General features: G+C 35.7%; 1 protein-coding gene across 7 annotated transcripts in view; it reads left to right on the forward strand.

Annotated features, from left to right (window-relative positions):
• EXOC6B (exocyst complex component 6B) overlaps positions 1–25970 on the forward strand; it is a 559588-nt gene that overhangs the window by 128656 nt on the left and 404962 nt on the right. The window lies entirely within an intron of this gene.

A 25970-nucleotide genomic window follows, 5' to 3' on the forward strand; every position in this document is an offset into this window, starting at 1 on the left:
TACTTTACCTCCCTTGTCCATCAGGTGGGAGGGTGATACAGAATACCTTTAAGGCAAGTATTCTATACATTATTTCCGAGTTCCCCTGGAATTAAATTGCAGTTGGCCTAACTTTCTGGGGAATGTATCCTTTACCGACTTCCTTCTTTCTGTTGTTGCACTTCCTCATATCCCTACTAGTCCTTCCTGGGGTCCTCTCCCAAGTAAATTTTTGGACTCAAATTCTTGTCTCAGGTTCTCCTTCTGGAGGAACTTAAGAAAGTCAATAGCAATGAAAGGCCTGGACCCTGATTCTGTACACACTTAGAATAAATTCGGGTTTCTAATAAATCTAAGACAAAGTGTACTTACTTAGCCACTTTACCTTCAGCTCTCATTGGAGTTATTCACCCATCCCCTGCCTCCACCTGTATGGCAGCTGTGTAATGGGCAGTTTTCAGAAACTTCCTTTGTCAGCAGGTGACTTTTAGTTGGTGGGTGGGGTGGCTCATCCAATTACCCCAAGTTGGAGATGATAGAATCCTTCCCTGCCAACACTTCAAGGAGTCTACATGGGAGAAAATGATTGGGGATCTCAACGTTCAGTAAGTAAACTCTCATGCTTAATCTTTCTGCTTTCAGGAGCATAACTTATCTCCTCAATGGTGGCAGCTGTCCCCTAGTCCAGAGACATTCTATTTTTTTCTTCTCTAGAAACTAAATCCCTAGCTGTTTGCTGTGTTGAGGGAAGGACAGGATAGGTCTTGGTCAGATGAAGTTAGAAAGGGGAATCTGAGGGTCTAATTGCTAGCTTCCTTTTCTATTGTACTTGCCCTTCCCTGGGGGGCCCAGGGCTACCCGTGTGATGCAAGTCACGCTGCCACTTGCTCACTTTGTCTGGTTACCAACTGGGCCCTCAGCGTTCCCGCTTCCAACATTCTGTTGCTGTTGCTTCTTAAGTGCTGCTTGATTTTTGTGGGGTTATGCCTTATTTTTTAAAGGGCTGTTTAGTTTTGTTTCAGTGGAGTCTTGAGAAAGGAGTTCAGCTCAGCACACATACTCAATTTGCCATCGTTGATTTGAGGTCATCAAGTTAGTTTTCACCAAAGAAAACAATAAAAGAGACTGTACAGCCAGCAGTACTGAAGAAAGTGGTGGGTTGCATATAGTGCCCAGTAGTTAACAATTTATATATTTTTTGAGCATCTGAGCAAAAACATTTCAAGCAATTATTTTTTCAGACTTTTGATAAAATACTATTTAGTAATAAAAATATAGAAGAGAAAGTTGGGGAAGAAACTAAGATCTTAGGATTTTAGTGTGCATGGGCTGTGTATACTCTGAAGTGCATTTGTTTTGATTGTCATCGTTTGGGGTGTAAGTACTAATGTACTGGGAAGAAAGGAGACTGTAGTAACACTGCTTACTTACTATTGCTTATGTGAGAAGTTCAAAGTCTTTGGATATAAGTAATTTAGAAAGGTGGTTAATTTTATTGATGTGGCAAATAAAGAATTCAGAATCTTGCTGACAGTTGCAGAGAAATCTCAAAACAAAACACTAGTCCTTTATTTCTGAAAGCTGGAGTTTTCCAGATACTATTTGGCAATTTTTTTTTTGCCTTATTTATCAATTGTTTTGCTGTGGTAGGATTATCAGATCAAAATTGTATATTCTATGATACCTGTTGAAAATAGCATTTTCAGAGGTACTGTCTTCTTTAGTCTAAAAGTTTATTAACTCACTGAAATTTGTATGTGGTATACTTGTTATATTTGTTAAATTTCAGAATTCTGGGGATGGTTTCTCTATCATGCCTTTTTTGTCTCTTAAACTTAAAAGACTGAGCCTTCCTAAGGAAATCCACTTTTCAAAACTCCAGGCTTCATGTGTGATGGAACTTAAAAGAAAAACTCTTGGCTGAGCTTGAATGCTAAGAACCAGCTAAGTGGTTTTCTCCGTCTGGGGAAAATTGGAAAAAGGGAATTATTAAGCCCAGCAAATGTAGCTGTTGATGGAAATGCTGACAGACTGGTCTTGCTTGGTGCCACTGTTGTGAGAAGTCAGTCAGTATTAGATATATTGTATGAGCTGCTGCTTATGTACAAGTTGTGTCCTGTAGAGCTTGTCACGTATAAATAAACCCCTTCAAAAATGTTAAGTGATTTCCATAAAAAACATTTATTCTGTTCTCCTTCTTAAGCCAAATTCTTGTTGTTTATGGCTTCCTGTACCCAACAGTTCCTGATTGTCTCCAAAAGCAAAACATGTCCTGCATGGATTAAGCTGCTGAAATGCCTTTCAGGCATTGTTTATGAGTCTGCACTCTTTATTTTCAGAGAGAAAGTGAATACTTTAATGTCTTCCATATTCCGTAAATCTGTCCCATGCTACAATTCAAAGCTGTGTGTGTTTTTGTTAGAAGGTACTTCTGGTTGTACTTAGGGAAGAAAAGCTGCCTAAGAATGTCAGTGCATATTTGGGCGGTGGTGGCAGACTCCCCTAAAGGGGATTTGTACTGGTTTCAAGTGCTGTTGGTTTTTAGCTCAAGAAAGTAGTCACCAAAGGTGCTGTTCCAGTTAGTAGCAGCGTAATTGCTCTTTGATTGCTTTGCACCAGTAAGTTTCCTGTTTGGTTCATCCTTTGGGACCAGTCTTCCCTCCAGGCAAGCTTGCTGATTTACTGCTTCTAACTCCACTGCTAAGTAGCATACTGAGCCTGTCTGCCTAGTGGTTTCGGTAGAGGAAAAGTTAGACATCACTTTCCACCAAATGAGGCTGTTTCTGTGGACTGAGCAAAAAGTAATTTGAGTTGCAGATCAAAGTTTACTTTTTCTTCTTAACATTTGATTTCAAAAACTTTTAATTATACTGAAAAGTTACAAGACTTGTACAGTGAACACTCATATTTACCCACCACCTAGATTTTATAACTTTCTACAATATTTGCTTTATCATTAATCTACCCATCTATTATCCATCAATCCATCACATCCTTTTTATACATTTCCCAGTAAGTTTGAGACATCAGTACGTTTCAATTCTAAATACTTCAGCAGAATAACATTAGTTAGAGTTCAGTATTTGTTTTATTATTTTGAAGAAAAATTTAAATTCCATGATCTGGGCAAATATGAAGTGAGTTTTTGACTAATGTGTACACCTGTTGAACCTAAACCCCTGTCCAGGTAATAGACATTACCGTCACCCCAGAAAGTTCTCTCATGCTCCTTTCTGCTCAGCGCTTTACTCACACCTCCCAGAAGCCACCATTCCACAGGTTGGTCAGAACTTCATAGAAGTGGAACCATGCATAATGCACTCTTATATACAGGGTGGGGCCAAAGTAGGTGTACAGTTGTGAACGTGTACAAAGGAACACAGCTTCTTTCTCACAGCTCACTTAACATAATGATTGTGAGAGGCATCTGTATTGTTACATGTTTCAGTAGTTCATTCCTTTTCATTGCTGGATTTTGTATAAATGTAACACGTTTATTCATTCTCCTATTGGTTGACACTTGAGAAGTTTCAGTTTTTGGCTTTTAAGAATAAAGTTATTATGAACTATTTTGTATGATATACTTATCATTTCTCTTGGATAAATGTACCTGGAAGTGGAATTCTGTGTTCAGAATTTTACGAGATACTTGCAAACCTTTTGGCAAAGTGATTGTATCATTGTATATTCCCTGTTAATATACAAAAGTTTCAATTACTTGGCCTCTTTGCTAACATTTTTAGCAGTCTTTTTAATTTAGTTATTCTGTTGGGTGTGTAGTATTATCTCATATGGTCAACATTGATTTTTGGTTCGGTGTGGAAAATGAGGACTAAGAGATGAAAGGGACATAAAAACGAGTTGTAATAGGCCAGATGGTGAGTTTTCTGTCCACTGTGGGATGTGGACGAAGCAGAGGTGAAGCCAACACTGGGAAGTAAGACAGGTGGAATGATGAGGCAGGTGACAAAAGGAGTGAGGACCCGAGGGAGTCCAGGACTGGAGTTGCTTTCGGGCTTTGAGAAGAAGAGCAGTAGTTGGCTTAGAGAGTGAAATTTAGTTGACCTTTTTTCCAACATAAAAACTTTTTTATTGTTTTGATAGCTAGAGGGGGGACAAGTTAGTATTCATTATTATAAATTTCGTACACTATACAGGGTGGTGTAAAAATAGGTTTATAGCTGTTCATATGGAAAATAATACAATTATTAAATAATAATACAAGAATAAAGTATGTTTCGTGTACTTACCACTGTAAACCTGCTTTTGCCTTGCCCTGTAGAAAGGTGTATTTAAACAGGAAAGTGAGAATCATTTCAAAATCCCACTGCCCACAGATCACCTTTTGGTGAAAAGATTTTAGGTTTTTATTCATGGATAAATGTCATTTACAGGCATTGTGTATATATACATGTCAGTGTGTGTGTATTTGCAGACATGGGCTTGAACTGTACATACAAAATCATAGCCCTTTATTCACATCTTAGACATATTAATATCCACAAGTATAAATCTACCAAATTATTTTTAATAGTTTATTATATAAATACCATACTTTAACTATTCCTATATTTCTGGATATTGGATTGGTTCTAATATTTTTAAAGCAGACTTTTTTTTTTAATGTATAAAGTACTATGCTGAGTGGGCAAGGTTGAGGAAAATAGAGAATCAAAAATGAAAAGGCAGAGTTCTGCCTTCTAGGAACTCATAATCCAATGAAATTGAATCAGATGCTAAAAGCTTTCAAAGTCAGTATTTTTCTTTGCCGAGTGTGCTCATAGTGTGTGGTGGTTTGTGGAAAAACTTAAGTTAGACCTACTATGACTCTTGCTGGCCAGTTTTTTGTTGGTGTACCTGTGTAGTAAGTTGGCACATTTTGATAGAATTTGGTATTCTAAGAGGTATAGTAAATTAGTTCCATTTGGGGGTGTGGATTTCAAAGGTTGTTTGAGAGAACCCTAGAATTTCACGAGAACTTGATGGGAGTTCATTGAAAGAAAGAGTAATTATGGAGGCTATGTCTGTCTCAGTGTTTACATGTACTCCAGAAATAGGATTTGAAGAGCCAGGTTATAAACCAGTATCCTAGAATAGCTCCCTGATTTTTTATTTTGACTATATACAGAATCAAGATATGGTTCATCTTAGTTATGTTTATAAAGTCAGAACCAAATCAATTCAAATATTAATACTTGGTAACTTTGTCACCGCAAATCTTTTAAATTTATTGAATGAGTGAATAGTTGGTTTTCTACTGTGCTTTCTCCTTATCTCTTATGGTCACCTTTGGTTTGTATGCGAGCCCACCATCTCTCCTTTTAAAATCACTCTCAAATATGCTTTCTTCCAGAAAGCTTCTTACTAATTTTTCTTATAGAATGGATAGCAATTACAAAGGCAAAAAGAGGAAAAGAAGGTGTAGAATGTAATATAAAAAAAACATGTCTAGGAGTTTGTGCACTTTTTGTCTGACTACGGTCTGAATTTTGTCTGTTTTAAATTGTGATCTTTAACTCTGGAGATCTTATTTCTTGAATGGAATAAATAATAAGTCAGTTTATCCATTTGTGAAAAAGGAATCTTAGGAAGAAAGAGCAGATGGTTGGAGCCATTATGTTTCTGACCCAGCTGGGAAGGGTACTGATTTCAAATGCTGTTTCCACTGTGTTTAATACTGCTCAAGGGCCTGTTTCTAGCACCTTTTTTATTTGGCCATGTGTTTTGCCCAGCTCATGGTGCAAAAGGGAACTCTGGTCAAGACTTTGATTATAGGAATTAACCAGGCATTGTGACTAGCAAGACTAAAAGCCCTCTCAGACAGATTTTATTAGTTTTCTTTTTTTAAAATTCAGATACTCTGGTTAGAAATAACTTTATGAACTGAAATTAGGCTGTCCTATTTCAAGGCTAGTGGAGAGAAGGGAATTAGAAGAGTTGTTATTTTATATGGTGTATTCCCCTGACAGCAAAAGCATTTCAGATATTAGTATTGTTTTTAACAAATTAAGACCACAATATTTTTGTGATTAGTGTCTTCTAGGAAATCTATGGACTGGTGTTCAGGGGAATCCTCTTTCTTACCAAACTACATTGTCATCTACTTTTTCTGAGCACTTGAGGTACAGAGCTAGTTTTTAATGATCCAAACTTATGTGGCTGACATTTTATATACTTGGTTAAAGGTATAGATGTGACTTAAGCACTATAGCCCTTTGTGTTTGACAAATACTTTCATTTGCTACTCACTAGATTGTCTTATGTGCACACAAATATTAGAATTTCTTGTCAAGAGATTCATTCAACACCAATTAAAAGCTTATTATATCAGGTTTTATGTTTTCAATTCAAAGGCATATAAGATAAGCTCTTGCCTTTAAGAACCTTACAACCTGGTGAGCATAACATACTAATTGGTGATTATGGTATGACACTGTGGTGGAAGTGTGCATGTGGGGTTTTGTGTGCTCAAAGAGGCATCTGCATTGTACTGAGGTACGTGTTGAGGGTGGATGTTAGTTGAGTAAATGAGTAAGGGTGAAACCCTATTCTAGGCAGAGGAAATATTGTTTCAGGGATTGAAGGTTTGTATTGAAAGAATAAGTACAAGTAGTTCATTGAAGCCTCAGTGAAGGGTATATTTGTGGAAATATGTTGAGATATGAGAACAGAGAGGTATGCTATAATTAAATCATGATGGAGTTTATAGAATAAATTAAAAGAATTAGAAGTTTATTCTTAAAGCTAACACTGAAAGTTTTAAGAAAGTCTTCAACTTATCAGAGTTGTGTATATAGAGTCATGTGTATAACCTCTCCCTGATAGCAGTTGGACAAAGGGTTAATGGATGGGCCAGCCTGGATGCAGGGAGCCCACGCTGAGGATCAATAAAGCTTGAAGCTAAAAATGAAAAAACCCTGACTTTTTCCATTGTGTCCCCCCCACCCCACCCCAATAATTGGCAAGGTCTAGGAGAGTGGTGGGCTAAAAGGGGGAGGGAATACAGATGATATTTGGAAAGGAATAATAACGGTAATTTGAGTGCTTCTTATTTGACACTGTTCTAATAAGTGCTTGACGTGATGATCTCATTATCATTCTGTTCTTCACAATAACTTGAGGTGGTACTGTATTGTCCCTGTTTTACAAACCTGGAAATGGAGGCAAAGAGAAGTAAAAAAAATTAACTTTCCCAAAGTCACATAGCCAATGAGTTGCAGAGCTAGGATCTGGACCTAGGCAGCCATGCTCCAGAGCACATGATTTTAACTTTTTTTGAAATAATTCCAGACCTAAGGAAAACTTGCAAAAATAGTGTGAATAAGTCCATATGCACTCTATCCAGATTGCCCAAATATTAACATTTTATCATATTTGCTTTATCTCTCTCTGTATGTATAATTATACATATTATTATTATTTTTCCAAATGGTTTTATAGTTGCAGACACAAATAAATGCCCCCTTAAAAAATGCACTCTCTTACATAATCACATTATCAAAATTAGGTAATTAATATTTGTATTATCCAATTCATCTTATTCAGCTTTTATAAAAGAAGGTAATCTGTTTTGCTCCCAGGTCTAATCTTTTTCAGAGTTTGTGGTCTTAATTTTTATACTGCACAGCCTTCCATTGGACTGGTCACCATTGCTAGTATTACTAGGACCACTGTCTCCAGCTTCATTGATTATATTCCAGGTTTCCTTTGAAATCTACTATCTTCATTTCTATCAGCTTGAAAGATTTAATAATTTCAAGGTTCATCTTTTAATTTTTTTCAGAATTTTTCTCCAATTATAAATGTACCTTTACTTTTGCTATCACTTCCTCCCAATTCATTTACAACTTTTATGTCATTAGTGAAGTCCCATGGAATTACCACTTTTTAATGTCTGAAATGTTATTCTTTCTCCCAGACTTTCTTCTGTCATTGAAAATGCATTCCCCAAAACATAATCTTGACAGATTATAACTAAGAGATCTATATATCCTTTATTTACTTATTTTGTTTTTTAGAACTGGAGTTCTTAATCTGGGGCTCATGGACTATATAGGTCCAGGAGATTCAGTAGCTGTATGAAATTATATGCAATATTATATATATTTGCATGTACTTTTGGATACAGGGTTCATACCTTTCATGAAGGTTTAAAATATTTGAAAGCCTAGAATAAATTTGAGAATTGCCCCATGACTTTGTTAACTTCTAGAGAAAAGAGGTGACATCTTGAGGTATTTTGTTGTGTGTCTTATGAAATCCTAGAAGGCAGTTAATCAAGTCTAGTTATCGAATACTCACATTGCACACCAATTTGATGTGTGCACTTGCGCATGTTAGTTGATCTCTGTGTTCCTAATTTAAGTAAACTGCTATAGTGTGTGTTTTAGCTTTTAGTTTGCTCCAGTTTCTTAATAAGCAACACTGCCCCCTTCCCTTTGCCAACTCTTCCAGGGAGCCAGTGCCAATCTAGCCACACCGTTTCACTACTGAGCAGTGAAATCAGATTGTTCACTAATAGCAGCAACATTTATAGGCATTGAAACAGAAATTGGTAATCGTGTTATAAATGTTCAGCAAGCCACATTTCATGACTAGCTTTGCAAAAAAAAATCAAAGTGTGAACAGCTGTTGGTGCATTACATTTGCATTTCTGAAATTTCAAGTGAAGATAAAACATTAGCAGCTGTGGTAGATTCCTGCAGTTGACCTAGTGCCCCAGGGTATGCAATACCTTGGTGTCTTCAGGCTGTCAGATCTAAGATGGAAATAGATTTGCTATTCTTTTAAGGTTGGGGTTTTTTTTTTCTTCTTAAATCTAGATAGTCTTACTGGAATCTAGCAATTCCTAGAGTCACCGAAGGAGCTTTTGATATAGGAATTCTAGGGTTTGATTGTCCTTAGACCATGTATGCTTTAAAAATATTAAGCTAGTTTTCTCATGGATGCCCATCTTTTTTATTTTATTTTGTTCTGAATTGTATGTCTTTATGAGATTTTAATTCTGCCTTTGAATATTTTTGGGTTTCCTTCTCCATCTTTACTAAAGGCACTGTTGAGGAACTCTTTTATGAGATCCAAATGTTTGAGGGCAGAATTAAACTTTGTTGATGAAATTACTTTAAGCCCACTTCTCGTAACATGTATTAATAAATTATATATTTTCCTTTCCTTTGGGAGTTACGTATCAAGTTAAGTGTCAAGGAATATACTACTGTTTGTCTTGCTGGCCCACTGGAGCTCCGATGCATATTATTTTGCAGAGGGTCCAAATAATGTATTAAACAGGATTAAAAGTGTGAAGAGTCGACTTGAAGGTGTTGAGTGCCTGAAGCTATAGAAGGAAGAGTGAGGAGGACCTGGATAAGATCAGTCCTTATTGTTTTGAGCAACTATTTTTTTTATAAGTCTGAAGGTACTTAGTTACCTTTCACTGTCCTGCACTCATTCCCACAACATGTTGAACTAAAGGAAGGAAGGCCTAGGGCTTTTGTTCTGCAGCTAGTTGAGAATCAAGTTAGCAAATAGGGCCAAAATGCAATATTCTAAGAGTAAACAGGTTTTTGGTCCACTAATCTTAATACAGAAGGTAAATTCATATTTTATCTGGAATGGCTTTATTTTTTTTAAGATTTTATTTATTTATTTATTTTTAGAGAGAGGGGAAGGCAGGGAGAAACAGAGGGAGAGAAACACTGATTGGCTGCCTCTTGCAGGCTCCCAACCAGGGACCTGGCCTGCACCCCAGGCATGTGCCCTGACGCAGAATCAAATTGGTGACCCTTCAGCTCACAGGCTGGTGCTCAATCCACTGAACCACAGCAGCCAGGGCTGGAATGGGTTTATTTTGGAAGACCTCGAAGACCTTTTAGTTCAAGATTCTATGTATTCAGACACTCTGGTACTAAGACTGAGTGGAACGTATGATAAGATTGATGTCATTTGAGGTTTTCTTATTTCTGGCACATTTGGTTTCCAGGGCATCACTCTGATGTGTTATGAGCTGGGTTAACCCAAAACTTCTTGTCCTCTCCTTCTCTCTCTCCTCATCAATTCCTTCTTGTTCAGGAGCAAAAACAGTTATGCAGTCACTGGCAGAGTGGTAGTTATCTTCCTCAGCTGCTGAGCTGCTGAGGAGTCAGGAAAATCTTATAATCTGAGTCATTTCTCAAGAATACAGTTGGCATCTCATTAGGTAGGGATAGTTTTTCTTGCCTTCTTTTAGTTAGGGCTATTGCCTTTGTTTTGGAAATAGTATTTGGTGGTTCCCCCTCCACTTTCAACCACTAGACCTGTTAATCCTATTGAAGACTTCAGATTTTATGTGCAGTCTGAGCAGGTAGCCAGATGCCATATGCTGTTAATTTCTGGTTCCATGGAGGCCAGATCACACAGCTGGAAATGATTGAAAGAAAAAGCATGTTCTTTTGTTTAACAAGACAAAGCCTATTGTGTACTCTGCTTCTGATGCTTAAAAGATGTATTTTTTTTCTTATTGCATAGTATGTAGGGCTAAAAATTTTGAACTCTTCACTTCAGAAATTACTTTTCCAGACAAAAGAGCAAAACAATGTTTGTTTAAATTGTTCTTTGGAACATGACTGATAGTGTTTACAACATTTCTATGACATTTTGATCCAGTGGGGAGTACTTGGAGAGGTATTTAAAGTGCTTTTCACTAAATCAGATGCTTTGTAGTGTTTGAACCTTGAAAACAATCATTTGAGAGACTGAATTGAGAGAAAGAAAATGGCCAGGGCATTCTCTAAAGACTCAGAATGACTTATAAGCAAAACTGATTTTTCCTCTTAAAAATTAAAAACTTAGGGTTTTTTAAACTAGCATGAGTTGCATACATATTGGTTCAGAGCTCTGCATGTTCATGCCAGCCTTCTTATAAGGGCTGTTTTCCAGAGTCTACCTTTTATCCAGTGAGAATTTCTTTGGGAAAGGCCACTGAAGGGAGGTATATGTGTGTTGTGTGTGTGTGTGTGTTTCTGTGTATTTAAATTCTACTACTGGGAGGAAGCAGTAGTTTGATTCAGGCACCAGGGACATACTAGTAGAACAGAGGAAAACACCACACAAGTGTTTGTATTGAGCCAAAGATAGAGTATACGTAGAAAAATCTTTGTTTTGTATGTTGCTTTTCTAGTCCCAATGTTTGACATTGCATTTCAAGGAATTTAAATACTTGAAACTATCTCAGGGGATCTGATGAACCATAAGTAATGGACTCAGTGTACAGCCAGTTACTTAGAGTGAATCCCAGGTTTATTTGTAGACTTTTAAAAGGAGCTCCATTTTTATTTTAATATATTTTATTGATTATGCTATTACAGTTGTCCCATCCCCCCTTCATTCCCCCCTACCTTGCACACCCTCTCCCACCCACATTCCCCCCCTTTAGTTCATGTCCATGTGTCATAAGTTCGTTAGCTTCTACATTTCCCATACTATTCTTGCCCTCCCCCTGTCTATTTTCTACCTGCCATCTATGCTACTTATTCTCTGTACCTTCCCCACCTCTCTCCTCCTCCCACTCCCCTGTTCCTAACCCTCCATGTGATCTCCATTTCTGTGGTTCTGTTCCTGTTCTAGTTGTTTGCTTAGTTTGTTTTTGTTTTTGTTTTAGATGTAGTTGTTAATAATTGAGTTTTCTGTCATTTTACTATACATGCTTTTTAATCTTCTTTTTCTTAGATAAGTCCCTTTAACATTTCATATAATAAGGGCTTGGTGATGATGAACTCCTTGAACTTGACCTTATCTGAGAAGCACTTTATCTGCCCTTCCATTCCAAATGAAAGCTTTGCTGGACAGAGCAATCTGGGATGTAGGTCCTTGCCTTTCATGACTTGGAATACTTCTTTCCAGCTTCTTCTTGCTTGTAAGGTTTCTTTTGAGAAATCAGCTGACAGTCTGATGGGAGCTCCTTTGTAGGTGACTGTCCCTTATGTCTTGATGCTTCTAGAATTCTCTCCTTCATTTTAATCTTGGGTAATGTAATTATGATGTGCTTTGGTGTGTTCCTCCTTGGGTCCAACTTCTTTGGGACTCTCTGAGCTTCCTGGACTTCCTAGATGTCTATTTCCTTTGCCAGATTGGGGAAGTTCTCCTTTACTATTTGTTCAAATTAGTTTTCCACTTGTTGCTGTTCCTCTTCCCCTTCTGGTACCCCTATAATTCAGATGTTGGAACGTTTAAAGATGTCCTGGAGATTCCTAAGCCTCTCCTCAGTTTTTTGAATTTTTGTTTCTTCATTCTTTTCTGATTGTATGTTTCTTTCTTCCTTCTGCTCCACTCCATTGATTTGAAACCCAGTTTTCTTTCCATCACTATTAGTTCCCTGTACATTTTTCTTCATTTCACTTAGTGTAGCCTTCATTTTTTCATCTAATTTGAGACCAAAATCAACCAATTCTGTGAGCATCCTGATCACCAGTGCTTTGAACTGTGCATCTGATAGGTTGGCTATTTCTTGGTTGCTTAAAAGTATTGGCTCTGAGGCTTTTATTTGTTCTTCCATTTGGGCCATTTTGGGGGGGGGGGTCTGGTCGTGCCTGTTACGTATGAGGGGTGGAGCCTTAGATGTTCACCAGGGTAGGGCAACACAGTTTCTGGGTTGTGAGGCTGTATGTGGGAGTGGGGTCAGAGAAGGAACAATGGTGCTTGCTCTGCTCTCTGTCGTTCAGTCCCCTCTGCCACTTCCCACAAGCAAATTGGGTCCTTCTGGTGCTGGTTCCCTGGGTGAGCGGGCTTGTGTACGCTCTAGGAGCCTGTGGGTCTCTCCAACGAACTCTCCTGTGAGGCTGGGAGTCTCCTCCGGCACCTCAACCCCCACAGGTGTTTTCAATCAGTGCTTTTAGGCTTTATTTCCTGGAGCTGGGGCTCTGGGTTGCTTGGTTTGTCTTGCTGCCTGTTTTCACCTGGTCTATTTGCAGGCAAACCAGGTGAAACTGCAGCCAGCCAGCTGCCTTGCGCGCCTCACTGGGTCTGCTCGTTGCCTCCCTGCCCCTGTGCCTGGGGTCTGCCATCAGGGTCTGCTAGCCACCACTTTTTCCTGCCTCGACCCCTCTCTGCTGGCTGCTGACTCCGCCCCTCTTACTGGTTTGGCTGAATGGTTGTTGGGACTTCATACAGTTCAATTTTCTGTCTGTTCTGGTTGTTTTTTTGTTTCTGAATTTTTGTTGTCCTTAATTTTGGTTGTGCGAGGAGGCACAGTATGTCCACCTATGCCTCCATCTTGGCTGGAAGTTCTTAAAAGGAGCTTCTGTTCAAAATATCAGACTAGTAGATGGTTCAATGCTATTTTTGAACAGGGAGAGATCCTGTTTTGTTTTTTATATATTGTTAACCATCTTTGCCTTTCCCATTAGGCTTTCTTAATATTCAACATTAGCTGTATACCTCTCCAGATAAGAGCCCAGGAAATGACCCAGCTTGAGTCATGTGCTCAATCTGAAACTAGGACTGGAAGAATGGGGTACTCTGGCTAGCCTGGGTTGCATAGACAACCCTATGATGGGGAAGGCAGAGATGTTATTGACAATCACATTCATTTATTCAATAAATGCCAATACCCTGCTCTCCAGATCAGTTGAATCTCAATTACTGAGGGATGGGTCTGGGCATTGATGCATTTCAAAAGCTTCCCAACTGATTCCAGAATGTATTCAAGTTTGTTCAATACTGGTGCAGGCTTTGAACGTTAGTGTAAAGACTTTTGAGTGAGAAGGAAGCCACTGGAGAGTTTTAGATCCCTTCAGGGATGTAAGAATAGATCACTTTTTTTTTTTTGTTTTTAAATTCTTTGGATACATTGCTCTCACTGCTATGTGGAATATGAAAAAAGAGGGTGAAAGTGGAGTAAGAAGACGAGACAATAGGCGATTTTAACAATATAGGCACAAGAGGACTACAGTTTAGACCAGGCTATCGTGGTGGAGATGTTGAGAAGGATTATACTCTGGATTTAGTGTACTTTGAGTATGGAACTAATGGGTGGATTAAGTGGGTTGTAAGATAAAGTGAGATCAAGAATGACTGTAAGGCTTTGGTTTGAACGTGTGAAAGAATGGAATTGCTCTTTACCAAGATGAAGAATGTATGTAGAGTAGGTTTTGGTGGGGGAGGAGAAGTTGGGAGAGGGAATCAAGGTTTGATTTTGGATGTGTTAAGTTTGAGATGCCTATGAGACATCCAAATAGAGACATTGAGTGGGATGATTGAATTTATGAGGCTGGGATTCAGGGAGAGGCCTAAGCTGGTCATCTAATTTTGACACTCATCATAGAGTTGGATGGAATCATCTAGGGAGTGAGTACAGATAAAGAAGAGGTCCCAGGACTAAGCACAAGAACGTTTCCAACATTTAGAGGATGAAAAAAGAAGGTGTAGCCAGCAAAACAGATGAAGAATAACATTCAATAAAGAAATAGGAAAGCCAAAAGAGAGAGGTGTTCCAGGTTCTTCCATAATGAAGAAGGTTTTCAGTAGGAGAGGGAGAACAGGTTCCTGAAAAGATTGTTAGGCAAATAGTATCATGTTACAAAGCTTCTTAAATGCCATTTTGAGGAATTTGGGTTGTTTTTTTTTTTTTCTGTTAGCCCTATGAGATACTTAGGAACAGAAGAGGGGCATGCCAGGTCTGTACTTTAGGTGGGCTAAATGATGAGCAGTATGATGGTGGCCAGGTTAGACAAAAGGGGTCTAACTAAGAAACTGTTGCAGAATTTCATGGGAGAGATGATGTAGTTAATGTATTGTATCATTACCTACTGTACAAAGTAGGTATTATCATATGTAATGCTGCTTTTTTGTAAGGAATATTTTGTAGTGTTCCCTTTACAAAATTTGTAGGTAATGTAATCTATCTATACACATAATTCAAAAAGTAATATAATATCCTACAGTGTAGTATAAGGAGAAATGGAAAGTTACTTATAAGAAAATGTTATTATAAAATTTCTATTATGGTACAACTTATTGGGAAATGTTATTCCTACCCATTCTGATGTGAATGAATAAATCTGAAGCAGGCTATAGCTTTTTTCTTTTTAAAATTTATTTGTTGATTTTAGAGAGAGAGAGAGAGGACAGGAGAGAAAAACATAGATTTGCTGTTCCACTTATTTATGCATTCATTGGTTGACTCTTGTATGTGCCCTGACTGAGGATCAAACCTGTGCCATGGCATATCGGGACAACACTCCAACCAACTGAGCCACCTGCAGGGTATAGCTTGTTTTTAACATTTTTTTTAGTAATGTCTTTTACACAACAAAAGTTTTTAATATTGTGAGGTTCATTTTACCAGATTTAAGAAGTGGATTATGATTTTATTGTCATGTTTAAGAACTCTCTGCCTACTTCCAGGCCATAAAGGTTTTCTTCTATAAAACAGTTTATAGTTTCAGGTTTTATAATTAGGACTGAGCCATTTTCAGTTAATTTTTGTATAAGGCATAAGGTTGAGTTCAAAGTCCGTTGTTGTTTGCATATGGATATCTAGTTGTTCCAACACTGTTTGAGGAAAAGACTATTTTTTTCTCCTTTGAATTGTTTTTGCACTTTTAAAGAAATGAAACGGCTATACTTCTGTCATTTCTGTCCCACTGATGTATGTGTCTGTCCCTTCACTAATAACACACTGTCTTGGTTCCTGTAACTTTACAGTAAGTCTTAAAATCTGGTGTTATAATTCCTCCCACTTGATTCTTCTTTTTCCGAAATTAAAAAACAATTCTAGTTCCTTTGCCTTTCCATATAAATTTTATGGTCAGCCTGTCTATATCTACAAAAAATCTTGCTGGGATTTTAATGATAATTCATTGAATCTATGGCTCAGTTTGGGGGGAATTGAATCCTTACTGTGTTGGACTGTCTAATCCATGAATATGGTGTGTCTCTCTATTTATTTGATTCTTTCATTAGCGTTTTGTAGTTTTCACCCTGTAGATTCTGTGTATGTCCTGTCAGATTCATAGCAATTATTTCATATTTCTTTTAAGCTATTATAAGTGATATTCATTTTTTGGTTTCCATTATTTTTTGATAGTTTGTAGAAGTACAGTTGATGTTTGTGTATTGACTTTATATCCTGCAAGCTTGCCAAACTCACTTATTTCTTGTAGAGGTTTTAAAAAGAAATTCCTGGTATGGTCTAGGTAGATAATCATGTCATCAACGAATAGTGGCAGTTTTAATTTTTTATTTCTGATTTGTATGCTTTTAATTTCTATTGTCTAATTGTATGGACTAGGTACTTTTAAGTTCTCTGAGCTTAAAAAAAAATCCCTTGGCTGGAAAGCTGAGGCTTTTGTGACTCTTCTCTGCTGTGGACTTCTCCAGCTACCTCTCAGCCTGGGCCAAACGTGGGAGGGTGGAGAGAGACAAAAAGCACTGTGGCTTGGCCCCACTTCCTTAGAACCACGGCTCCGCTGTCTGGAAGGAAAGGTTCCTCTCAGAGTTTTAGTTCTCACAGGCTCCTGTCAATGAACAGTGCCATTGTTGCTTGAGATTGTTTTATAGGCTGCTGTGGGATGGAGAAGAGAAAGAGAAAAAGGTTGGGGGGTACTTCCATACTCTCTGAGCATTAGTTTTTCCCTTTCCTGCCCCTGGAACTTAAACTAGAGAGCTGGTCTTGGAGCTTAATTGCCACTTCCAGGTTTCTGGTATATTGAGTGCGGGTTAGGAGATACCAGAAGCAAAAAAAAAAAAAAAAAATTACTGTCAGTTTGGTGGTACTTCAAATTCTGGTCTTCTTTCCCAGTCCACTTACTGCTATTTACTTTTTAAAGTCCTCAAATAAAACACTGCATGCCTTCTGTCCAGGTTTCATAGCTATATTCAGTGGGAGGAATAGGTTTGAATATGCTTACTCCGTTTTATCTGGAACTGGACTCCATTAATGGAATTTTACAGAGATTGAGTTAAACCATCTCTTTTCTATGTAGACTCATCAAGAAAGAATGAGCTCATGATGTCACCATAGTTGTAATTGAAAATATTCTGTCATAGAGCAATTAATAGGCCAATGCATTGATGGAGACAAAGTGGTTAGGAGACATTGAATCAGGATAGCATTTGTACATTGTCCTGAAGGGAATTCCAAGGGTGTCATAGATAATTTTTTTATCTATGACATTAGAAAGATCTACATTTCTATCATTTTTTTAAAACAGAGACTAGAAAAAGTCTAGTTTTCCTAAGGCTAAGAAAGGAAAGTGTTTTCTGAACACCAGTATATACATGTTGCTGGAAATATGTGCAATACTTATTTATTTATTGCTACCTATATTCAAGGTACCGTATTTTTCAGACCCTAAGATGCACATAGGTTTTAGAGGAGGAAAATAGGGGAAAAAATTGAAGCAAAAAATGTGGTAAAATATTTAATAAGATAAATAATATAAGATTTCACCAATGTAAATGTAAACAGAACTCAACAGCAGCATTAACAACCATTGTTCCTCCCAAATTTGTGGAGTGGGGGAGTGTGTCTTATAGTCCAAAAATATGGTAATTAAATAATTACAGACTTTATTTCTCTCAGCTTTTTTATTAGGTAAATGAGAGTTTTTAAGAATTAGGATAATATGTACTGCCTATCTGCAGACTGAATTTTAATAGTGAACTTCATTCTTACTCTAAAAACAGTTTACAGAAAGGAGAGAGTGGGATAGAGTAATAGAGGAGACTCTTATACCAGTTTATGCTGTGGGCCCTTTTTTAGATTGTATCCAGACTGATAGATCTTTTACTGTTTTCAGGTTGCCTGACCCTTTCGTAAGCTAAGGCTTTTAAGAATTTAATGTTACAAATACCTTAGGTTCATTGGCATATGCAGAACAAATGTGAATCAAACACAAAAATGATTCTTTCAAGAAATTTATTTATTGATGTGGTAGTGGTATCTCCACTGTTTACAATATTGAGCTAAGTGGGATTTGGAGTATGCTGAGAGGCTGACAGCTTGTGGGTCCTGAACAAAATAATGTCTTTTGTGGGATAAAAGAAGAAAAGATGTGTTCTTGAAATGATTATTTATAAATTATTTGAAATCTTGTTCTGCTTCCAGCTCAGGAGGCGTTTGCCAGCACTGTGGTCACTGTAATAGTAAAATTATGGATGCAAGGAAAACCTCACAGAAGTCTGTTTGCATTTGAATAACAAGATAAAGAACGCTGTGTAGGCTTGAGGAAAAGAAAATATAGTGTTGCACAATTCTTTCACTTTCTTATGGTAAAATAATTAGGAATTAAAGTAAAAAATTGGGGGAATTCAGTAAAGTGGGGAAAGGGTCTTGCTTGTTGTTATGTAGTGGGTAAGAGGTTAGCAGCTCACTTGACTGAAGGATAGAGATCCCTATGGAGCAATACTTGCTTTTGTGTGATTTTATTTTCTTCAGATGGTAGGATACAATCCCATTTTTGGTTGTTTTGGAACTTAGAATATAGTCAAAAGGCTGCATGATTTTCATATTGTATATATTCCAGTTTGTTAATTTATTGAAGGTTTCTGCCTACTTCCAAAAATAATTTGAAATACTTCTGGGAAGAGATGTAGAACTACCAATACTGAGGTTAAAAGAACAATAATATAGTAATGAAAATGGTGGTGAATAGGAGGCATAACTACATAAAAAGGAGAGTACATAATTGTACCAGGAAACAGATCTGCAGAAAATTACTATATTTCTGTTACTATATTTCTGAATTTTCTATCAGCCAAGGTTTAAAAAGACAAACATGGGTTGCATAATTTTCATCATTATCTGATAAAGAGAAATGTGAGTTTTCCTTCTGGCAATTAAAAAAAACTCCAAGATATTCTTAATTATTGGGGAGGGGAGTTATATAATAACTATGGTTAAAAATAATCAAAACTCATAGCTGGTGAAGTTTATCAGAAGCACAATTATTGCTAATTAAAAAATAATCAAACTACTTGTGAAAAAATGAAAATTAATTACTCAATAGAAATAAATACATGTACTGTATTAGAAAGTGTTTTTACATTTCCTGATCTCTCCCTTTCTTGCCAAGTAGCACACTGTGGTAGTCATGTAGGAAAGGCAGGCAGAAGCTCCTGGTTGGCTCCAGTGCGGAGCTCTGAAGGTAGAGGAATCAGGTGACAGGGGGAGTTGCAGCTGGAGCACTTTCCCCGCCTCTATTGTAATATTTGAAAAGAAGGCTGCTCAGTCATGAAATTAACAACAGCTACAAATTATTTTAATAGAAATGTTTGAGACACTTAGCTATCAACAAATATTATTTTTGTCCTCCTTAACTATTGAACTGTTATTAGTGTGAAATTCTAAATTGAGTTTGTACTTTTTAAAAAACTAGTTTTGCTTTTACTATGATATATAATTGTCTTTTATTTCTTCCCTCTCCTGTTCCTTCCCTCCAATTATCTTAGAATATATTGATTCATTGAAAGTCAAAGACTTATCTCTATTGGTCCCTTGAAGATGTGTTTTGTGTGACCTTCAGTATAGTTTTAAAGAGAAAGTTACAACCAAGGTCTGGAGTAGATAGTTAACCAGTTTTTTGGACTTTATTTTTCACTATCTGTTTCCTTATTTAAATAAGATACAATTTTTCAAATTATAAAAGTAATACTTGCTTATGTAGGACTGTGGGGAAATAAATGAAACAAGAATTGCATATAATTAATACTTAGAGATGAGTACTGATAATATTCTTAAGCATTCTTAAGATTTTTTATGTCTAGCTTTTAAAATGTAGTACTATATTGTGAATTTTTTTATGTAAGAAAATATTCTTTAATACTAATTATAGTTAGTATTTGCTGAGTGTTTTATTTTTCTCTTACGTGCTGGGCTCTCTGGGACTAGTACAATGATGTTTATTCCACAAAATATCAGAGACCCAGGTGTTTTCTGACTTGCTGCTCTGTCATGTTTCAGCGCTACTTCAAGGTCCAACATGACAGTGTGGGTTACACCTTTTCTGGCCCTATTCCAGGCTGGAGGAGAATTGTTCAACAAGAAAAGACCTAAGATTTAATAAGCATGATGATATGGTTAAGTAGTTAATAAAATAGATAATATATTGTTCATTAAAAATGAATAATAGGTTATAAAATAATATAAATATATTTGTGTGTATATATATACAGATATGCTTGTGCACACATACTAAAAGTGTCATTTTAAAAATGACATACTAAAAAGTTACATTGCGCATACATACTAAAGTTACATTTTTCAAAAGCAGTTCTATGATGAATATCTTTGAATGAAGATTTTTTTATATTCACTAATAGTGGAGTGTGTCTTTTTTCCCACACCGTTGACAGCCTTTTTTTAAAAATAAACTTTTTCTAGTATAAAAAGGAAAAATTGATAATCTCACTGCTTGTTTTGATTTGTATTTTTTTGACCATTTTATTTCTTTTTTGTGTGAATTACTATTGCATTGATGCATTTAATGTAATCATATCTGTTGAGCCTTTCCTCTGTTTTTTTTTTTTTTTTGTTATGACATCTCCATTCTAAGATTAAATAGTTATTGTCTTACACTATGGTTCTTTTAGTGTGAGGTAGGAAACTGATGTTGTTTATTTTTGTCAAAGTTTATCCATTTATCTCCTTTTCTAAATAATTACTTTTTTTCTTATTGAAGCACTACCTTTTAAGTCTTAGCTGTTTTTAGACTTTCTGTCCTATTCATTTTTTCTTCTGTCTTTTGTACACAGTTTTAACTACCATTGCTTTCTAGTATATTTTAATATCCGATATTTTAGTTTCTTTCTCATTACTCTTCAGTTGAAATGTTTTTGGAATTTTCATCTATTTATTACTTTATTTCCAACATTTCCTTAGAAAATTTTGTCATATTCCGTAAGAACTGTTAAAATTTTGAAAGTAATTACATTTTTAACTTAATTTCTGGAGGAATTGACATCTTTACAATAGAGGCATCACATGCAGGAACATGATATGTATTTTCACTTATTCTGGCCTTTTTATATCCATTAAGTTTTACAGACCAAGATATCAGAAAATAGGTAAGTTAAAACTGGGAGCCTTTGCAAAAATATTTCATCTCAGAAATGGTTAACTAGTTCGGTATTACTAAATTAGAAAAGCACTTTCTACATAAAAATGACATTTGCAATTTTGGCCATCATGCTTCTAACAGTTATTTGAATCTGTTATATATTTCAGTGCTTGTTTCCAGGTTTTGGATACTGGAATTTCTCCATGTTTGGGCTCTTATTTTGATTAGTTTTGTGTTTGAGTGGAATGCATCTTTGAATCTTTTTCAGTAAGTTCACATGGGTTGGAATTTACATGGATGAAAATATTATGGAACTATTGTGTATCTGGAGACTTTTTTCCTTCTTTAACAAATAACTTTGTTGAATAGAGAATTCCTGTGTCACATTGCTTTCCCCCCCTCAGAATATATTTATTTTCCTTCATTATCTTCTTGCATTTGTGGAAGAAGTCTGATTATCTGCTTGATTTTCCTTTTTAACTTGTCTTTTTAAAAATATCTATAAATTTAAAAAAATTAAGAAAATCTTGATAGTTTTGAATAAGTTAGCATGCAGTCCCTCCCCCCAGCAGTCACCACACTGTTGTCCATGTCCACGAGTTCTTTTTCCTTTTTGCTCAATCTGTCCACCCCTTGTAATTTTTTAAATTGACCTTCATATTTTTCAGCTAATGAACTAAGTGATCATAGTTAGTTATTTCTGCATAAATGTCACTGATCCTAGCAGTGCTTTGTGTAGAGTGGTTACTAAAATTTGTTCACTTAGTAATTTGAATTATTGATCTAATAATTCTGAACCCTGAATATGTGTTGCATGTCAATAAGAAAGCTGGGTTTATCCTATTAAGTAAAATTATTAGCGGAAGTATGGCTAATTTGTGAAACTTGTAGAGGGTAGGATTTATATTTAGACTTAGCTCTACATTGCCTACCAATGTTCAAAAGATAAATTATTAGTAAGCAAGAAGAATGAATTAATTTATTACTCTATTTATAGTGTTTGTTTTTAATCAATATCCCTGTCTTTTTTTGGAAAGTATTTATGATAGTTTATATAGAGTAAAACCCAAGAAAACAAGTTCAGCCTGTTTTCTGATTAATTAACCTATAAAATCATATAGGCTGCTAACTTGCTGAGAGAATTTTGTGGCTGGAGCATTTGTGGCAATCTTGATGTGTGGGTGGTAACAGCTGTTGGGAATTAGATTCGGGGGCTTTGAATTTAAAATAATCCTGGCATAAAGTTGTGTGGTTAAGAAAGTAAAAAAAAAAAAGAGAAAGCGAAAAAGAAATTAGCTGCCCTCTGTGTTCAGCATGTAAACATTTACTGTATTTAGGAAGGATAAAACGATACTTAGTTGTTTAGCTTCCCTCTCTGGAAGAGCCAAACAACAAGACAAAAATCAGAGTTAACTTTCTATGTCAATATTAAAATCTAGTCTCTTCCTCTTTCCAAGCTATGTAAATTTCCTTTGGGTTTTTCTTGGTTAACCCAGTGAAATCATAAATGTGAGAGAAATTAGGAAACTCCCCTCAGGATTTGATACATGTACACCTTTTGTGAATAAAATAAGACTTGCTGGAAGACAGTTGTTAAAGATTTCTGTTTTTAGAAAGCTGGAAGAAAATATGTCTGAAAGTGTGTTTTTTAAAAAATTAAATGCAGGTTGTTGTGCAATGGTATGTTAGCAAAGAAATAGATTTTTTTTTCAAAATTATAAGCCACTTTCATTAGTCCTGTAGCCCTTTTGATGTTATTAATACTGAAGTTTAACTTAGATCCATTTCTAGTAATGCTATAATCATTGCTTGTGGAAGCTTGGTATATACCACTGAACATGTATATGGGAAGGTGTGTACTTGACAAAATAGATGTTAAATGTTTGGCTCAAGTGTTAGGTATCAAATCATTAACTTTGCTCAGCCAAATAATAGTATTTCTTTCTTTAAGTATTCAGGATTAGGGAGTGAAAATAGATGATTTTTAAAGTTTCTTTCAACCCAGTGTCCATTGAAAGACATTGTTCTAATGTATTGTTTTCTAGGAAAATGAAGAATGATTATAAAAGTAATTTTTCTTTTCTGTGTAGAATTATATATATAAAATATTTTATAAGTGTATATAATACACTATAAATATGTGTACACACACATACACGTGTATATGCATATGTATGACCTAAGCCATATGTATGTATGTATGTGTGTATATATATGCATATGTATACATATGACTTATTTTTATGGAATTTTTTCTTAGCTAAGTATTGAGACAGTAATTATGGTCATTTGTAGCAACAGGAAGAAAATTTCTATCATTAGGTCATTGTTGATATTTGTAAAGTTTTACTTGATTAATCAGGAAAAATGGTAAGAATACTTTTTCTTTAGAAACTGTTCATCTATGTTATTGGCTAGAAAAAACAACATCATTTTGGTGAATGAAGCCACTATTACAGATTTTTGGATGTAGTTTGCACTGTGGTAATAAAATCTGTTAGAATTTGTGAGTCTTCTTAGTATAAAAGTTAATCAGCTTTCGCTGTCCATAAAGTGGTTAACATTTCCCTTAGTTTTCTAACTTTAATATTATGCAGAATAAAGGTACCAAGGAGGTGGCAATAATTTTGTAGTTGTTGGGTAGTTTTGTTACTGACCTAAATAAATGTAAATATGATACCACATTTAAGAGGCTGAGGGCTCTATCACTGGATTGATAGGGCTTTGATATAATACAATGTTGATCAAACCAGAAAGACATGTAGATCCAAATGTGGTACCGAGTAGAGAGAGAAGAATTTATATAGGTTAGGAATAAGCCATAAGGAAGATATAAATTCAGTGGCTTATTAAAAGATGATTTCATTATAACTAAGTAGGGTTTATTATGGAATACAAATCCTTAATATGACAACACGACATACCCTTTATTATTACCATTGTTCGATATTTAGTAGAAATTCAATCAGTGCAATAAAAGAATGAGTTGACAAAAAATACAGTAGCAGAATTACTTTAACTTGCAGTGTAATGCTGTTTATTGAGAAAATCAATTGGAAAATGATTTTAACTAATAAGATTTAGTGACTAGCTACAAACATATAAAACTCAATTATTTACTATATGCAAGAAAGATAAAGTGGTAAAAAAAGATCCTAAATACAAGAGCACTGACAACAACCTACACATACTCTAACACACAGACATATATGTATATCTCCTGGGAATAAATAAGATACAATCAAACGATTAAGTTAAATTAACAAACTCACAAAGATGATGCAGGATCTATGTGGAGAAGAGGACAAAACATTGTTAAGGGACACCGAATAACACTAATAAATGAAGGTAACGTTGATGGATGGAAAATCATACATTTAACATAGTTATAATGAATGTCACAGTGAAATGAGATTCTTTTGGATAAAATTGGAAAAGTGATTCTAGAATTCACTTGATGGAGTAACTGCAACCATATAATCATGAATAATGGTGCGTAGCTTTTGTGGTATGCATTTGTGATTTGTTGCAAACATATGAAAATATATGAAGCCATAATGTAATGGTAATGACAGACAGAGCAATAGACTAGAATAGAAAGTACCTAAAGAAACCATATATGATAAAGGTGGAATTTTAAATAACTCTTTGAAGACTAAAGGGTTTGGTGTGGCATACAAACACTACAGTCTGGTTAAAGAGGTAAATGTAGAAAGACCCATCAAAGTACTAGACAGCATAATGAACTGTTTACTAATCTTGGACTTCTAAACATGATATCAGAAGTTTACAAATGTCTGGGAAAAGTTTGGTACATTTCATTATAAAGTTAAAAATCTGTCTTATTAAAATCAAAAGTGAAAGGCATATCACAGACTGATATAGGACTTGTATCCAAAATATATAAAGAACTCTTAAAACTCAGCAATAAAACAGTGAGATTGAAAAGTGGGCAAAAGATCTGAACAAGCACTTAAACAAAGGAGGATATTAACATGGAAATCAGCATATGAAAAGATGTTCCATCTTGTATGTCATTAGGGAATTACAAATTAAGACAAAAATGAGGTACTACTATACATCCATTATAATGGTTAAAACTCCAAACACTGGCAAACACCAAAACTGGTTAAGTTTGTGAAGCAGCAGGAACTTTCAGATGATCCATCAATCATGTTTTTATGTATTTGCCCAAATGAGTCAAAAACTTGTCTTTACACACCAAATTCTGCACACAAATGTATAGAGCAGCCTCTTTCAATGACATTGCCAAAATTTGGAAGCAACCAAAATGTCATTTTGCAGGTGAATGCATACGTACTCTGTGGCACATCCAAGTAAATGGAATACTGTTTATTACTAAGAAGAAATGCAACTGCCAAGCATAAAAAGACATGGAAAAACCTTAAATGCATATTGTTGTGGGAATGAAGCCCATCTGGAAAGGCTACATTATAGTATGATTCCAACTGTATAAAATTCTTGAAAAGGCAAAACAGGCTAGGAGATGGGGGAGAGAATGAATAGGTGGAGCACAGGAGATTTTTAGGATAATGAAATTATTCTGTGTGATAACTATAATGGTGGATACATGACACTGTACATTTGTTAGTATGTCTGAATCTTTTTATCTGAAGAAACCCAAAACACTAATTTGAAAGACTATAAGCACCTCTATGTTAATTGCAGTGTTATTTACAATCACTAAGCTTCAGAAGTAGCCCGTGTCCATCAGTAGATGAGTGGATAAAACAACTATGGGCATTTACACAATCAAATACTACTAGGCCAAAAAAAAAAAAAGAAAATTTTATCCTTCACCACAGCATGCATGGACCTGGAGAACACTATGATAAGTGTAATAAGCCAGTCAGAGAAAGACAAATATGATTTCACTCATATGTGGAATCTAATGAATAAACTGAGTTAACAAGCAAAATACAGACAGACTTAGCAGGC

The sequence above is a fragment of the Phyllostomus discolor genome, chromosome 6 (genome assembly GCF_004126475.2).
Source record: "Phyllostomus discolor isolate MPI-MPIP mPhyDis1 chromosome 6, mPhyDis1.pri.v3, whole genome shotgun sequence".
Classification (NCBI taxonomy): Eukaryota; Metazoa; Chordata; class Mammalia; order Chiroptera; family Phyllostomidae; genus Phyllostomus; species Phyllostomus discolor.